Source organism: Oncorhynchus gorbuscha, linkage group LG06 (assembly GCF_021184085.1).
Source record: "Oncorhynchus gorbuscha isolate QuinsamMale2020 ecotype Even-year linkage group LG06, OgorEven_v1.0, whole genome shotgun sequence".
NCBI classification, from domain to species: Eukaryota; Metazoa; Chordata; class Actinopteri; order Salmoniformes; family Salmonidae; genus Oncorhynchus; species Oncorhynchus gorbuscha.
Genome location: NC_060178.1, coordinates 99,367,700 through 99,380,289, shown reverse-complemented (window position 1 = coordinate 99,380,289; position 12,590 = coordinate 99,367,700). Strand labels below are relative to the sequence as shown.

Here is a 12,590-nt window from a genome sequence, read left to right as displayed (position 1 = left end):
AGGGTTCATGCAGATAACCAAGAATTTACCACTTCCAGATGAGACTGAATTAAGAGGATGACTAATATTGACTGCTATTGATGTAAAATATTACTAGGTCTTTAAGAGTTTATTCGGAAGATAACAGCTCTATAAATATTATTTTGTGGTGCCCGACTCTCTAGTTAATTACATTTACATGATTAGCTCAATCAGGTCATATTAATTACGGAGAAATTATTTTATAGAATAGCATGTCATATCACTTAATAAGGCATATCCAAAGACACGACACTGTGTAATCTTTTTGCAATGCCCTAAGGGGGTTTCTACGCTAAATAAGAAACACATTTACCCTTCAATTCCATGTTAAGTCAATGCCAAAGCCAATCCAATGCTTTGTTTTGTCCCTCTTGAAGCATGGAAGCAGGGTTGTAAGTGAGGACACATTGTGCCTTTACCATAACTAGATTTTGCATGATTCTATCTCAAATCATATTTTTCAGCAGCATTCATTTATTTGTATGAACAGTCCTCAATAACACAGCACATCAAAAGTCACAGTGAATACTTACTACCAAGGCAGACATCATCTGAGACGTAATGAGTCAGAATGCCTCTTCGCAGGTTTCTGGAATCAGGCAGCTGGCAAGAAACTTCGTTATTCATTGTATTTTATTATTATTTTGTTTTCAAGAGATATTCTGTGAAATTCTGAATGATGTCTGTTTTAGTCACCCATGTTTGTCAGTGATGGTACAGGAAGTTAACTTGGACATTTACTGGACGGTCTGTCATTGATGCTACAGGAAATTTACTTGGACATTTACTGGAGGGTTATTACAGCTGTTATCAGGAGCAGGAATTCCTACAATGTACAGGTGAGCATCTCAGAACACGCTACCATCTCAGAACACGCTACCATCTCAGAACACACTACCATCTCAGAACACACTACAATCTCAGAACACGCTACCATCTCAGAACACACGACCATCTCAGAACACGCTACCATCTCAGAATACACTACAATCTCAGAACACGCTACCATCTCAGAACACACGACCATCTCAGAACACGCTACAATCTCAGAACACACTACAATCTCAGAACACGCTACCATCTCAGAACACACGACCATCTCAGAACACGCTACCATCTCAGAACACACTACAATCTCAGAACACGCTACAATCTCAGAACACACTACAATCTCAGAACACGCTACCATCTCAGAACACACGACCATCTCAGAACACGCTACAATCTCAGAACACACTACAATCTCAAAACACACGACCATCTCAGAACACGCTACAATCTCAGAACACATTACCATCTCAGAACACATTAGCATCTCAGAACACACTGCCATCTCAGAACACACTACCATCTCAGAACACATTAGCATCTCAGAACACACTACCATCTCAGAACACGCTACCATCTCAGAACACATTACCATCTCAGAACACACTACCATCTCAGAACACACTGCCATCTCAGTCTCTTCAAAGCAGAAGGGGCTCAATGACATCACCGTCAGACTGAGTTACTGCACTTATTTTGTCTTCAGCTGTTGAACAACTGACTTCACTTAACTTCATGAGTGCTGGATGGACTGGGGTCATGTCTGGGGTGCTGCTGAGAATCCCCACAATCTGACCACAGCAGAGTGAGTAATGGGTAACTCGACCAGAATGAGGCTCTCAAGCAGATGTTTGGAAATGAGAGAGACAGACAGCCTCTCAGTGGTGTTGTCTAGTGTCTTCTGAAGTAGGGAGCTGAGGAGAACTTCAGCTATATGAAGTACTTCGTCCTCTGAGAGGTATAGCGAGATCATTGGTAGGTTTGTGGTAACTAGGTAACTAGGCATCCATACTACTGACCTGGCAGTCCCATAGTTGGTCACTCTGCTGGCCAAGTTGAGGATCTTCTCTCCCCACAATGTACTTGACTGCTCTGCGGAGGACTTCTGAAGCTCTAGCCTGTCCCATAGCTCATGCTTAGGATAACTTTCTTCATTTGTTGGAGAGTGAGCAGTTTTTGCAAGAGATGGGTCATATGCAGAACAGGCTGTCAGATTTCATCCACTGCTGAGTGCCCTATGGAGAACAAGCTATCGGAGCTCATCCACTGCTGAGTGCCCTATGGAGAACAAGCTATCGGAGCTCATCCACTGCTGAGTGCCCTATGGAGAACAAGCTATCGGAGCTCATCCACTGCTGAGTGCCCTATGGATAACAAGCTATCGGAGCTCATCCACTGCTGAGTGCCCTATGGAGAACAAGCTATCGGAGCTCATCCACTGCTGAGTGCCCTATGGAGAACAAGCTATCGGAGCTCATCCACTGCTGAGTGCCCTATGGAGAACAAGCTATCGGAGCTCATCCACTGTAAGCGTCCTATGAAGAACAGGCTGTCGGAGCTCATCCACTGCTGAGTGCCCTATGGAGAACAAGCTATCGGAGCTCATCCACTGCTGAGTGCCCTATGGAGAACAAGCTATCGGAGCTCATCCACTGCTGAGTGCCCTATGGAGAACAAGCTATCGGAGCTCATCCACTGCTGAGTGCCCTATGGAGAACAAGCTATCGGAGCTCATCCACTGCTGAGTGCCCTATGGAGAACAAGCTATCGGAGCTCATCCACTGCTGAGTGCCCTATGGAGAACAAGCTATCGGAGCTCATCCACTGCTGAGTGCCCTATGGAGAACAAGCTATCGGAGCTCATCCACTGCTGAGTGCCCTATGGAGAACAAGCTATCGGAGCTCATCCACTGCTGAGTGCCCTATGGAGAACAAGCTATCGGAGCTCATCCACTGCTGAGTGCCCTATGGAGAACAAGCTATCGGAGCTCATCCACTGCTGAGTGCCCTATGGAGAACAAGCTATCGGAGCTCATCCACTGCTGAGTGCCCTATGGAGAACAAGCTATCGGAGCTCATCCACTGCTGAGTGCCCTATGGAGAACAAGCTATCGGAGCTCATCCACTGCTGAGTGCCCTATGGAGAACAAGCTATCGGAGCTCATCCACTGCTGAGTGCCCTATGGAGAACAAGCTATCGGAGCTCATCCACTGCTGAGTGCCCTATGGAGAACAAGCTATCGGAGCTCATCCACTGCTGAGTGCCCTATGGAGAACAAGCTATCGGAGCTCATCCACTGCTGAGTGCCCTATGGAGAACAAGCTATCGGAGCTCATCCACTGCTGAGTGCCCTATGGAGAACAAGCTATCGGAGCTCATCCACTGCTGAGTGCCCTATGGAGAACAAGCTATCGGAGCTCATCCACTGCTGAGTGCCCTATGGAGAACAAGCTATCGGAGCTCATCCACTGCTGAGTGCCCTATGGAGAACAAGCTATCGGAGTTCATCCACTGCTGAGTGCCCTATGGAGAACAAGCTATCGGAGCTCATCCACTGCTGAGTGCCCTATGGAGAACAAGCTATCGGAGCTCATCCACTGTAAGCGTCCTATGAAGAACAGGCTGTCGGTGCTCATCCACTGCTAAGCATCCTTTGTACTGCCACTGGGGGAACAGGCTGTCGGAACTCATCCACTGCTGGGCGGCAGATGACAGCCAGGAGCTCCTCAGCCTGGCGTAGGTCAGGAGAACAGAGGAGATGAGGGCCTCGTGTGCCTTCCTAACCCGTGGCTCTGTGCAGTCGGAGTTGATCCATCCGGCCGACAGCAGCTCGTCCACGTCCGGCTCTATGATCAGGTGGTTGAGACTGAGCAGGGCTTTTAGACAGTGGTACCATGCTGATATAATGGGATTGGCATTGTCAAACAACATCTTAACCACCTTCCTATAAAAAAATAACTGAACCTCCTTGTTCTTTATCCTGTCAGCCAACACATTGTAAATGTCTCCTGTCAAGCATAAATTCAAGAGGTTCTCCAAAGCCAGCAGAGCTAAGCTGCAGTTTTCACCATCAAACGTGTCTTTGAGAGTCACCACGTTTATGAAATCCACGGCGGTGATTACCTGTGTTCTTTATTATCCTCTCCTTTACAGTAGGCGACCAGTGAGAACCTGAAGAGCAGCGGGAGGGAACTCCACCTGACCCCGTAACGGAGAGTGGTGTCACAGAGCTTTGTACTTACTGAGTGGATTAGGGAGAGTAGGCCCTTCCTTGCCAACCCTTTCTTCATTCCTGGCTCCTCCTTATATGCCTGGAGGTGGTCTGGCAGGAACAGGGCAGACTGCCAGATGGTGTCCACCTTACCACGGATGTCCCTACTCAGGTGCTGGCCAACACATGGGTCATTCTCGGCCATCTAGGCCCTGATGGTCAGTAGGTCCCTGAGCAGGGGGAGGTGCGGGAGCATGTGTGTTGTGACTTGGACAAACACACGGTTGACATTGGCCTGCTACCTCTGGACAGTGAGGTACCTGCTCAGGGTAAGAAGAATGACCTCAAACACCTGTGTCAGGGGGTCTGTGATTTGCAGGATGCCCTTACAGAAGCTCAGCACAGTGGAGACAGATGCTGAGGAGGTCTCTGAGGCAATTCCTGAATCCTTTCAATTATAACCTGGAGAGATTTTTTGTTGTTGTTGAAATCATGGCATTTAATAAAACAGTTGTATCATCAGTGTAAAATGGGCATGGTTCAGTTTTTCTACCCAGGGTGTATTGTTTTTTTCAGCTTAATGTGAATACCAGAGTAAATGGAAGCCATACTGTACATGAAACAAGGCCTGTGGAAAGGGAGAGATTGACCTGAGTCAATACAGTTCTGAGACAAAAGGAATGGTATCTTATTTGGCCAGCAGAGGGAGTCGTTTCCTTAAAGTTAAATTATGACAACTTGGAATAATGGAGCTGGTGAATGGGCTTGAAGTAGGAAGTATCCTCATGATTGTGAAAAAAACTAATAATGACAATGAAAATAAAAACTGAAACATTTACTACACAACAAACATGAGGATAAAAACTAAAGAATAACACGAATGGAATGGCTAAAAAGCCTCTCAAGGAAAAACAAAGCTAAAAAGGTGTGTTTCAAGGTGCGTTTCAATAATAAATGTAGTGTACTGCAGTTGAACAGCAGTTTTACTGCACTCTTACATTGCAAACTTACTGCAGCAAATAAAACAGTGTTATTTTGGAAGACGTGTCTACCTCATGCAAATACTGCAATCTTTTTTGTAATGGTTCTAGGATTTGGGATAGTTAAAAGTCTAGTGCCTGAGGACCTGAGGGACCTACTGGGTACATAACTTAAAAGCATGTCTGACATGTATTGAGGTGAACAATCATGGATTTATTTAAAAACCAATAGAAGATTCTTAAAATGAATTCCAAATCTCACAGGCAGCTAGTGCAGACCTGGAAAACCGGTGTAATGTGTGCTCTCTGTCTGGTCTTGGTCAGTACCCTTGCTGCAGAATTCTGTATATTTTGCAGTTGACCAATGGCTTTTTTCAGGTAGACCAGACAGGAGAGCATTGCAGTAGTCAAGCCTGCTTGTAATAAAAGCATGGATGAGTCTCTCTGTATCAGCCTGAGAGAAAACATAGGCAGAAAACATAGAGAGAAACCTGATGAGCTACTATATAACTATAACTAAGGTATAAGATTGTTGCTGCAATGCTGACATCTGTCAAAATGACCTGTGAGGTCAAAGAAGTCAATAAATACACGTGAATGTCATTCATATTTAGTGTGTCATGAGGTTGTAACAAAACTGAAGGAGACGCTAGTAAGAACAAACGAGAATCACATGAACCTATTTGATCAAGAAAGCATGGTGCAGATGAGGCAATGTCTGAACAATTCAAATGCTGCTCATTTTAATAAAATGCACAATTATGTGTTTGTTAGAAAATGGTGTTCTTCTTCATCTTCTATGATAAAATGGTGGTCCGCAAACAAACGTTAAAGATATTCTCTTGACAAAACTTTATTAAAGAGGAGTTTGCCCTCAGTGGTGGAAATGACACCACTACCAAAGGACAAGTATATGTTGTGGAAATAACAATATAAAGGGCCTACTCACAATACATATTGATATAGATTTGATTTTATTGACTCTTTCTCTAGAAGATAACATTACATCATGTGTAATTATTCATGTTTTCTCATAGAAAACCATAGTAGCTCAAAAGTCTGGGTCAAGGACAAGGGCAAAACAGTGAAATTGAAGTATAAAATGCATCTGAAAAGTAGCTAAAATACTTGATAGAGAGATGTTGAAAACAATATGGGGAGATTGTCGTGTGAACTTAACATATAAAGAATAAAAACATATATTTTTTTATAAAATCCACAAAATTGACCCTGAGGACATAGAAGTTCCCATAGTTGCCCAAAGCATGCTAAGCAGTCTGTCATTTTTCTCCAAAAACAGCAGAAGCGTCATTTCCATCACAGTCATTTCCATCACAGTCATTTCCATCACAGTCATTTCCATCACAAACTTAACTCTGATGGAAATGACAGAACATGGTGGAAATTACGAAAATCTATTATGTTATTAATTTTAACTTTTTAAAAACGTTAGGCTTATTTAATCATGTTATAAATTACTTTAATATAGAAAATGATCCAAGGTGTGCACAATTGGAAAACTTGAGTATTATTCTTTGTTTTTAGAAGATGCCACAAAAAAACAGCACAGAGGTCACAGATATAGAAACAACATTTGAAAAATGATCCTATACGATACCAGGAACATCTGCAAAATGACAGGAAGAGATACTGGAAGAAAAAAAAGGGAGAAGTGATATCTATCTTCGAGCTTACAAAGAGAGTACAAAGAAGCAAGAGATGGCTATAGAAATCCAACCAACGAAATCCAATTGAGCAACTGAAGGGTAATCTGGAGGTCCAGCATGTGTCCTTTGCCTACCCGACCCGCAAAGATGCCCCTATCTTCCAGGCTCTGTCATGGCCGTGGTAGGCCCCAGCGGATCGGGCAAATCCACCCTGGTCTCCCTGCTGCTCAGGCTCTATGACCCAGACTCAGGTGAGGACTGCAGCCATCTCTTACAGCAGCTTCATGCTGTAAGAGCATGGAGCTGCTCGCATTTCCCTACACTCGCATTAGCATCTGCTAACCATGTGTATGTAACCAATCAAATGTGATTTGATGTCACTGTGTGCATGTGTCTTACGTTTCATCAAGTCTTCTGATTTTGAGATCCCTGTTTCGCTCTGTAGGTGTGATCACTATTGACGGGCATGATGTGAGAGATTTGAATCCTTATTGGTTGAGGAGTCACATTGGAACTGTTAGTCAGGTAATCGGTCACATTATGGCATTATTAGTTGACCACATGTTCCCATTGTTGTGGCTGAGCTGTTGTTGTGAGGTGTGGTCTGTCCCTGTACTCTGTGGGTCTGCAGGAACCTGCACTCTTCTCCTGTTCCATCGCTGAGAACATTGCCTATGGAGCACCCGACTTTAACACGGGCACAGTTCAGGAAATCCACTGGGCTGGACAGATCGCCAACGCCTACGAGTTAGTCTGAGGTTTCCCCGAAGGCTTTGACACAGTGGTGGGAGAGAAGGGTGTTCTACTGTCAGGTGAAACAAATACATAGATTTCCTAATGAAGGTGTTGGACTTCATTGGACATTTTCAACCCTGAATGATCTGACTACAGACAGATATGGGTTTTGTTATGGAGTTCTTCATCATAGCTTCTTTAACAGTTGGAATGGAATGACTTATTTTACTTGAACCAACAGGTGGTCAAAAACAGAGAATTGCTATTGCAAGGGCTCTGCTCAAGGTCATTTAATTACACCCGATTGCATGGCTCAACAATGGATGTTTTTAGTTATATGAGCTAAAGTAATGTTTACTTCCCTCGTCTTCCTTCAGGACCCCAAGATACTTCTACTTGATGAGGCTACAAGGTAAGCAATGTGCATAATCACATCGCATGTTTTATTTCAGCCTCTTCCTCTTCATTTTGGACAGTTAAGCAAGGTCAATAAGCTGGGTGATGTCAAACAACCCAACAATATCATGTGAGCTATAACTTGAGGTTACTTGCGTTAACCCTGGTTATCTGATAACGAGTAAGGTCTCTCGCTTCCCAATAGCCAGAGACCGAAACAAGTATTTGAAAGAGAACTCAATGGACCTCTGATCTAATTCTAATCAATTAATTTTAACTTACTTAAAAAAAAAAATAATGTTTCCTCCCCTATTCTCCAGTGCCCTGGATGCAGAGAATGAGTTCCTGGTCCAGGAGGCTCTGGAGCGGCTCATGGATGGGAGAACAGTGCTGATCATCGCCCACCGCCTCACCACCATCCAGAACGCTGACGCCGTGGCGGTGCTGGGCCACCGGTGTGTGGTGGAGTGTGGTCAGCACGCACAGCTCCTCGGCAACTACCAAGGCCTCTTCAGGAAGCTGATGGAGAAACTAGCCTTCTTCCAAGAGGGGCAAAAGCAAGCGTTGAAAAGAGCAGAGGACAGGGGAGTTGTTTAAATGTAGAGAAAGTGCCTTTACAGTAGCTGTGTGGTGATGTGCTCTGCTACACCCTCAGTATGTCAGTGTGTGAATCAGATGAAGCTGCATGTGCATATCAAATAGATCATGGATGATTTTGGAATGTGAGTACTGCAGATATCTCATATAACTGCTGGGATTCATTTTGAGATGGTCAATGGGGTTGGCTTCTCTTCTTGAGGACACCCAACTCATTGCGGATCCTCAAAGAGGTTAGTTTTTCCTGAAAATAAGGACATTAAAACTCTGAAGTATGTCACGTAAATATTGTCAATTAGGTGGATTTATTTCCAAGACACGGCAAACATACAGAGAACTGAAATACAAGCTACATTGTCATAAATGTAGATGATAATCAAATAACATCTTATATTCTAGGTGATAAAGCAAGGAAAGAACCGCCACTGATCAGTTATGAAAATTATGTGCCTATCCATGAAAATATTCTGCTATTCAAAGGTGCTTTTGGGACTTTGCTACCAGTTTGGTGAACATGTCTGAACAATCTAACATTCAGCAGGTAAAATTTAATTAAAATCTATGTATTGCCCTAGCTAACACACCGGACTCCAATAATCAACTAATCATGATATTCAGTTTAGAATGTAATTCATTTAATCAGCTGTGTTTTGCTAAGGGTGGGGGAAAAGTGTGACACCACTCTGGCCCCCCGTGGACTGGAGTTGCCTGGTTCCTACATCACTTTTACTCATATCTATATAAAATCTCTAATTGATATTCTGTGAATACTTTTTCAAATTAACCCCCACTAATAGCCCTACTAATACAGCAGATGCAGTACTGACATTACATGACAGGTTTATATCATACTCAGGCATCACATATTCTCTGAAAATATTTCCTCATACCAAAAGAGGGTGCTATTACCCTATTGATTTTTTCTCTCTCCAATCCGTGTGTGTAAAGTGTGTTTTAAAAAAGTTATAATTTTACCTGAACTACACTGAACAAAAATATAAATGCAATATGTAAAGTGTTGGTCCCATACTTCAAATAAAAATTCCCAGAAATATTCCATTATGCACAAAAATAGCATTTTTCTCAAATTTTGTGCACAAATTTGTTTACATCCTAATTGGTGAGCATTTCTCCTTTGCCAAGATAATCCATCCACCTGACAGGTGTGGCATATCAATAAGATGATTAAACAGTGTGATCATTACACAAGTGCACCTTGTGTTGGGGACAATAAAATGCCATATGCAGTTTTGTCACACAACACAATGCTACAGATGTCTCAAGTGATGCAGGAGCGTGCAAATAGCCTGCTGACTGCTGGAATGTCCACCAGAGCAGTTGCCAGATGCTTGAATGTTAATTTCTGTACCATAAGCTGCCTCCAATGTCGTTTTAGATCATTTGGCATTATGTCCAACCGGCCTTACAACCGCAGACCTCCACATCAGAGGAGTATTTCTGTCTGCATTAAAGTTAATTTGTGGGGAAAAGCGCATTCTGATTGGCTGGAAGAACTTGACTGGCCTGCACAGAGCCGTGACCTCAACCCCATTGAACACCTTTGGGATGAATTGGAGCCAGGCGTAATCGGCCAACTTCAGTGCCTGACCTCACTAATGCTCATGAATGGAAGCAAGTCCCCGCAAATAGCCTGCTGACTGCATAGGCCCACCCACTAGGGAGCCAGGCCCACCCATGGCTGCGCACCTGCCCAGTCATGCAAAATCCATAGACTAGGGCCTAATGAAATGATTTAAATTGACTGATGTCCTTATATGAACTGTAACTCAGTAAAATCTATGAAATTGTTGCATGTTGCATTTATATTTTTGTACAGCATAATTTCAGTTTGTTAATCTGGGCTATCCAAAACAATTCCTTGGATTTTTACCTAATCCTAATACACTACATGATAAAAGGTATGTAGACACCTGCTGGTCGAACATCTCATTCCAAAATCATGGGCATTAATATGGAATTGGTCCCCCCTTTGCTGCTATAACAGCCTCTCCACTCTTCTGGGAAAGCTTTCCACTAGATGTTGGAACATTGCTTTGGGGACTTGCTTTCATTCATCCACATGAGCATTAGTGAGGTCAGGCACTGAAGTTGGCTGATTACACCTCGCTCCAATTCATTCCAAAGGTGTTCAATGGGGTTGAGGTCAGGGCTCTGTGCAGGCCAGTCAAGTTCTTCCACACCAATCTCAACAAACCATTTCTGCATGGACCTCGCTTTATGCACGGGGCCATTGTCATGCTGAAACAGGAAAGGGCCTTCCCCAAGCACAGAATCGTCTAGAATGTTATTGCATGCTATAGCGTTAAGATTTCCCTTTGCTGGAACTGAGGGGCCTAGCCCAAACCATGAAAAACAGCCCCAGACCATTATTCCTTCTCCACCAAACGTTACAGTTGGCATTGCGCATGGTGATCTTAGGCTTGTGTGTTGCTGCTTGGCCATGGAAACCCATTTCATGAAGCTCCCGACGAACAGTTCTTGTGCTGATGTTGCTTCCAGAGGCAGTTTGGAACTCGGTAATGAGTGTTGCAACCGAGGACAGACGATTTGTATGCCCTACGCGCTTCAGCACTCTGCGGTCTCGTTCTGTGAGCTTGTGTGGCCTACCACTTTGGGGCTTAGCTGTTGTTGCTCCTAGACGTTTCCACTTCACAATAACAGCATCTACCGTTGACTGGGGCAGCTCTAGCAGGGCAGAAATGGGATAAACTGACTTGTTGGAAAGGTGGCATCCTATGACGGTGCCAGATTGAAAGTGACTGAGCTCTTCAGTACAGGCCTTTCTACTGCCAATGTTTGTCTATGAGGATTGCATGTCTGTATGCTCAATTTTATACACCTGTCAGCATCAGGTGTGGCTGTAATAGCCAAATCCACTCATTTGAAGGGATGTCCACATACTTTTGGCCATGTAATGTAGGTCAGGCCATGAAGTGCATGAAAACAGAGGCGCCAAATTAATGTGACTAGAAGAGACCTCTAAACCTCATTAAAGCTAGAATCCTTAATTGAAACAATAAAGCAGACACCCCATCTCGGTTTTGGTAAACATCTGAGGGATGGCCCTGGAGAAATGTAACCACTCTCAAATTCATAGACAGAGCTATGGATGCAAAGACTGGCCATCCATGACATCAACACTATAGTTTAATCATATTTTGAGGCTGTTTGTTGACATTTACATTGTTTACTAACTGTGAGGTATACAAATATTATATTTTGGGTTTTGATGGGGTACGACAGTTGAACTAAGCTCATGAGGCGATTGGATTGAATCCCAGCCCTAGTTTATCCTTGCCCTAATTACACTCATATAAAAAAGGTTATAGAAAAGTTTATATCACTTGCTTCATATATGGCACCCCTAAAGGTTCTAGGCAGTTCAAGAAAATGGGTTAATTGGGCTTCTGTATTAAAACATTTAGGGGTGCCATAATACATAATATACTAACAAGCAATAGAACCACTTTTGATTTTATTTAGAACTTTTTTTCTAAGAGTGTAAGGTTCTCTAGCTCAGGCTGGAGTGGTCTTCTGAGTGGCTAAACTGGGGCATCACCTGCTGGGACAGACAGTTGAGTGGCAGCAGCTGGGATTGCAGACCTTGTCAAACCAAACCAGCCTCAGATGTAGAGCTACTAAAAAAACGCTTTATTTATTTTGTACAACACAATATATAAGATCAAGTGAATGGAATGACTCATTTTCACAGAATTTCAATAGAAAATAATGCTCAGCAGCTATTCATTTTCATAAAGACAGCATTCTAAGATTAGATGTGAGATTATTGGATAGTTTATCGTGTCATGTGGTCTGGCTACACTGCTAACGGTTTAGACAGGGTCGTCATGGCAACACTGAATTAACCCTAGCCTCCTGTGGTCTCTGTCAACAAATGATTTGACTGGGGTGTTGCTGTGAGCAGGTGACCTGGACTATTTCTTTAAAAAAAATATATATATATATATATACTGTATAATAAATGTATTACTATAACTGGTTTTAAACCCAATAAATAACATACTATGCTGCTTACCATAACATGCTTAGTATAGCTGTTATGATCTGTTTCAGTCTGATGCTGGCCATAAATACACTGATGGAATAATAATACATTTATTTGGTCTTCTAAC

The 12,590-nt window shown here is 43.1% G+C and overlaps 1 pseudogene; it reads right to left on the bottom strand.

Annotated features, from left to right (window-relative positions):
• Positions 1-4,670, bottom strand: part of LOC124038781 — a 31,741-nt pseudogene extending 27,071 nt beyond the window's left edge.
• Positions 4,671-12,590: the final 7,920 nt, after the last annotated feature.